We start from the raw sequence: 6,154 nt of genomic DNA, 5'->3' as shown, positions 1-6,154 counted from the left end.
AATTCAAATTTGTACAAAAATTTGTATCTGCAAGAGGAATTAGTGGGTATTCAGTTGTAACAGTGTAACAGCACTTAACACACAGTTCATTTTTTGTCTTACATTTTTTTATTTTTGTATGAATATTTGCTTGAATGTATATTCACTACTTACATTATAACATAAATGCACATAATTGCTGTTTAAAAATAAAGATTATGTTGGAAACTGTTACCTTACAGGTCACGTGTTCACATCATATCCAATATCGGACTGTGAATAGTAATGTTAAAATCTGTATATTCTATATATGATATATATATATATATATATATATATATATATATATATATATATATATATATATATATATATATATTTCTATATAAGACCTTAACAAAATAATTTACACAAATTCACATTAAAATACATTAATATACTTTAAATAAACATTCATCTTTTAAAGTTATTTTATTCTAAAATTACAATGCTTTGTTGCTTTTGCTCAATCCAATTTTTAAATGGTCCTCAAAGTGTTTTTAGTTGTAGTGTACAGTATATTATTGTAATTTAAGTTATGCCTATATCATGTATCACAACATGGTCTATAACTCGTTCTAAACTGTTATGTATGTTAAATTAACTAAATATTATTCTAAAAATCCTGTTAACACGACAAGATTTGTCTTTCAGTTAATTCTAACCCTGAATTTATGTTTAATTTGTATTATTCCTGTATGTCCGTTTATGAGAACGTGGTTCTTAAAACCTTCTGAATTGTAACCTGAAATTTTATTCCAGCTAATTCTGAATGAATTCTATTGGTCTATTAAGGACGACAAGGTCCTTAAAACATACTGACTTTAATGTAGAAGTGCTGTAAGGTAATACACTTATATTCCAGGTCAATTTGTATCATTTCTATTGGATTATTTGTCATGAAGTGTTCACAGTTTAAATGTCAGCTGCTGTTTTTTAAATGAAGGTTAAACATGTAAGCTTATTGTGAATGTGTAGGGCTGTGTGTGTATGTGTGTGTGTGTGTGTGTGTGTATAGAAGTGTGATCTGTTTGACTGTGTTGAAGATGAAGCAGGAGTAATGAGGCTGCGTTCCTTCAGCAGATGCTGATTATCTGTTTTTATTTGCCTGTGTTGCTGCAAAGCGGCGGATGACAGAAATATGTCCTGACGCTCATCCTGAAGATGCCTTCAGTGCACAAACACACACACACACACACACACACACACACACACACACACACACACACTCAGACCTTATTTCATGCTGCAATCATGGCCTCTACACACATGCCCTGTGTGAACAGTAGAGTGGGGGAGGGGCTGACGGATGGCATCTGTCTCTCTCTTTTTCTCTTTCTTTCTCCTCTGTCATTTTGTCTCTTTCCCCCCTCTCTCTCTCGTTCTCTCTCATTCCTTTTTTCCACCTTATTCCTTTCTCTCTCTCTCTTTCGTGTTGCGTTCTTCATCCTTTGCATTTGCTCCCGGTTTAGAGAATCCCTCCATTTTCTCCTTATACATTTTTTAATTCATAGCCTCCACTCTTAGCTCCTGCACATGATGGAGGGGGACAGAAACAGGCCATAGCTGATGCTTAAGGATGGAGTTTACCTGCTTAGCGATTAGCCTGGTGCTAAAGCCTGTCACTAATTGGTTTCTATGCTTGCGTATTTATCTAACAGGGTATAATTGAATGCTACTATCTCTGTAACTATAACTGTAACTGCATTAGTCTTATATCGGAAATATCTGAATGAGGTTTAAGATTAAAAGCCAAAGTAGGTGTGGTGCAAACCAAAGAGGGCGTGACCAGAATTAACTGTGTTTTTTTTTATCCTTTATTAAATATCATTAAATATCATTTTAACATGGTGTACATCACAACACCTTAACACATGCAAATACAATGGAAAATGTGCTATCTATGCGTGTGTGTTTATCTTATAGAGTATAATTAAATGCTACTAATCTGTAGCTATTATTTAATTAGTTTTATACTGTAGCTATAGTACCGGTCCAAAGCTTGAACACACCTTCTCCTTCAGTATTTCTATTTTATTTTTTATCCTACCTTGTAAATTAGGCTGAAGTCGTCCAGACTGTGAAGAAACACATAGGGAATCATGATGTAACTTAAAACTGTTAAACAAACCAAAATATTAATTTAGAAAATAATACACATTATTTTCATTCATATTCATTTATTTACTTATCCAGGGTGCTGTTTACTTGTGATTTCTAAGAATGGTAACTGATTAAACTGTGCAGTAGAGGTAACTCTTGGTCTTCCTTCCCTGGGCCGGTCCTGATGAGAGCCAGTTTCATCATAATGTTTTTGATTGTCTTAGCGACTGCACTTTTAAACTTTTAAAGTTCTTGAATTCTTTTTTTTTGTTTGAATGACGTTTACCTTTTAAACATTTTATTGTTTTTTCTCTATTTCGTTGAGTAGATCTTTCTTTAATATGGATTAGAATATTACTCAAATAGGCCCATTCAATGTATAATATAAATATTTAAAATTATAATCTGGTTTGTTTAACACTTTTTATAAATCTACAGATCAGACTTCAAATAAAAAATAATGAAAAAACACTGTATAAACATTTGACTGGTACTGTATTTGATTTAATCTTAAGATTGGAAGTGTAAGTTGGTGTGGTGTAAACCAAAAGAGGGTGTGGCTGAATGAATTGTGTTTTTATGCCTTATTTGTGATTTGGTCAAATATAGCATCATTAAACATCTTTTTTTTTTTTTTTTTACTTTTTTTATGAAGTTGCCTCTAATTGTATCTTATGGATAGCTTTCTCTTCATTGTGGGTAACGTACTGTATTTAATGTCATTCGTGTTGTAAATTGTGCTGTGTAAATTGACATACCTACTATGTTAAGAGCCAGTTGTTTGGTAGAAGAAACAATACAGAGACTGAATAAGGAAGTGAGAGTAAAAGATAGCTAATGAACATTTTAAAGTGACAGTCCATAGTTTTGTAGGATTTGGGGATTTAGAGATCTCTCTGGTTAGAATAGTGTTTGCACAGATTATGTGGAAGAGTGCTTTTAATGCAGGTGAAATTCTGTATTTTTGAGTATATTGTTTAGTTAATTTAAGAAATACGTTCAAAAGGTAGTGAGCAGTTAACTTAAGCAGCTAACAAACCTACCAGACCACTCTGTTTTTAGAATGAATATATTAGACATTAAAGGGATGGTTGTGCCAGGACACTGATAACGCTAATTAGAATATGTTGTTCCCTCCCAGGAACTCAGGAATACTTCTGCTTTCAGTTTAAAAGAAAAACATCTTAGGGACTGCTGCTTTATAGCTTCAGACAAAAGAAAAAAATAATTTACCTCATGCTAAATGTAGATCTGATAAGTGAGCTCATCAAGATGACTTTATGAAGCTGTAGAATTATAATTGTTGTATGAATGCGCATGTGTGTGTGTGTGTGTGTGTATACATGCAGTCAGAGACAGTTGATAATGCTGCATATTAATCAGTCCTCAGGCCCCCTATGGAGGATCAAAGCCTGCAGGTCGTGATTTTGTGCCATTAATTTTATGAGGCTGAGGAAAAGGCATTTAGCCCAGCTGGGGCCGTCCTACTGAGGGAATCGCTCAGTGTCCATTCCGCTCCTTCAGAGGCGCAGTGGGCGTCCAGCACAAGGTCAGTCTGAAATACCTTCAAACTTCCTTCATATTCCTTCTGTGTGTTTCCCCCGCCCACAATCCACAAAAACACACTGCCCTCACACTGCTCTCACACGGCTCTTCTCCTGACTTTTTATATACTCATGATAACGCTGTAAGATTCTGGTGGGTCTTTTTTTTCCTCCATTCCAGACTAACAGCATGTAATGAGCTTTTGTTTGCTAAAACACATTTAAAACACAAAAAACGTGTTTATTTAGTCCACTTCGTTCATCAAATAAAAGCAATTCATTTGCTAATGACCATCTATTTGCTTCTATTTCTCAGGATGTAATAATTGCACCAGTGTTGTAGGACATTTCCCTTATTCCAGAAGGGCCAGAGGAGATATTTATGTATATAGAAGAGAAGCCAGGCTCTCGTTAAAGCATTAAAGCATCTCTTGTGCAGTAGATGCAAATAGTTCAAACAAAATTAGCTTTCTTTCTGCTTCATTAGGATCTGAATGGACAAGCCCGTATGACAGCCTTTCTTATCATTAGAAAACATTTACGAGCAATTGAATTTGTAAGTCTGCGTTACAAGCCATTTGAGTGGTATAATTTTATTCTCTTCTGAGCAATATTGTGGTGCTCAGCTTTATTTGACTTGTAGCCATTATATTATTCCTCAGCTTATTGGCAAATATGAGAAATTGGGAGTGTGTGTCTGTATAAAATACTTTCCATGGATACGCTTTTACCATAGGCTTTTAGAGAGCAATATCTCAGATTGTTATAGATGTGAAATATTTACTATTAATTATAAGTATAAAACAATCAATTTTACATATGGTAAAAAATAACTAAACACACTCTCCATAATAGCGCTCTTTATATATTTATAATATGTTAAAATATTATATATATATATATATATATATATATATATATATATATATATATATATATATATATATATATATATTTGGACAAACCACTTTTTCAATCTGTTTTCTTTCTTTTTATGATGCTTTATATTGTACATTTAATATGGAAGACATTAAAGCTATATACAGGAACTTTTTGTAAACAAAAAGTGTTAAAGAAACCAGAATATGTTTTATACTGTTGATTATACTGTTGATTTTATACTTATAGTAGCAAATTATCTTTGAGAACAGATCTGCACACGCTTGGTATTTTAATCTCAGTGTTTTCTTGAGGGAGAGTCACCTGGAATAGTTTTCTCAGCATCTTGGAGGAGTTCCTGGTGCTAAAACAATAGCTGCTGCTTTTCCTTCATGCTGTGAAGCTCCAGCTCATCCCAGATCACCTTAAATCACCATCTCTGTTGCTTAGGTTTAGGTCAGGAAATTATGAAGAAGAAGACATTTTTTTTGTTTGTAATATTAATCTACAATGTAGAAAATACATTGTCCAAACTTTTGTGTCCAAACTTTTGATTAAGCAACTGAATGCCAAAGGCTAACCCACACAATTATACAAAATAGAATATTTAATGGTCTTGTAGGTACATATATATATATAATCCACCCTACTATTAATATAAAATCAATATAGCTGTTATTAATCTAGTATAGTGTAGTTACATAGTAATACAATGATAATAATAACAGTGAAAATATATGATAGCAAGAACAGTTTGGGAGATGTGCACAACCCCACACTACCCCAATAATAATACTAATAATAATACTAATAATACAACAGCTATTTAATACAGACAATATGGTGTTCTGTCTGCGCTTGTCTGTGCAGTTCACAAAACTAAACCTTAAATTAAACCCAACATTTAGCTCAGGCTTCTTCACTGGATCACCACCGATTAGCGGGAGGATCCCATGCATGCAGATTTCTGTCTTTAAACCCTTCACAGTCTGTCGCTGTGGCCTCACATGGTCCTGCCTAAGTTGGGGTCAGTGCCAGGTGGGCCTGGAAAAAGTCCTCTTGCTGGCCGCTCTCAGCTCATTAGCCCGGGACCTGTTCATTGGTGCAAATGAGATAGCTTTTATCCTGCTAAGTATAATCTGGATTGCATCTTTACTGGCTAAAAGCAGCAGAGGAGCTGCACTGACCTGGCCTGGTCCAGGTACTGCCCTCTCGCACAAGGGCACCCTCAGCACAGTCTTTGTTCTGCACACACACACACACACACATACACACACACATGTGCTGCCAAAAAAAGCCTTTTCTGTAGCTATGAATTCTCCCATATTTATAGTAGTGCATGCGAGTGAAATCCTCAAGGTGGACAAGCTACGGGGCAGCGGAAGGGACAGTTTGTTATTTCAAGGAAAGTGCAACCTTTGCCTTGGGCTTTAATTATGTTCAATTTGCCAAGCCAGGCCTGAAAACATGCATGGGCTAAAAAGCTCTCTGACCTATTTATTAATGCAGCATTGGCACTCTAAAGCTGCGCTCAGATCAGTGCTGCACTGCACTGCGCTCTGCTCAACACTAACAACCTCTTCACTTCACATTAGCATTGCTTCCTTTGT

The sequence above is a fragment of the Astyanax mexicanus genome, chromosome 1, assembly GCF_023375975.1.
Source record: "Astyanax mexicanus isolate ESR-SI-001 chromosome 1, AstMex3_surface, whole genome shotgun sequence".
Lineage (NCBI taxonomy): Eukaryota > Metazoa > Chordata > Actinopteri > Characiformes > Acestrorhamphidae > Astyanax > Astyanax mexicanus.
The sequence above is the reverse complement of the archived record's forward strand: the minus strand, read 5'-3'. Positions refer to the sequence as shown.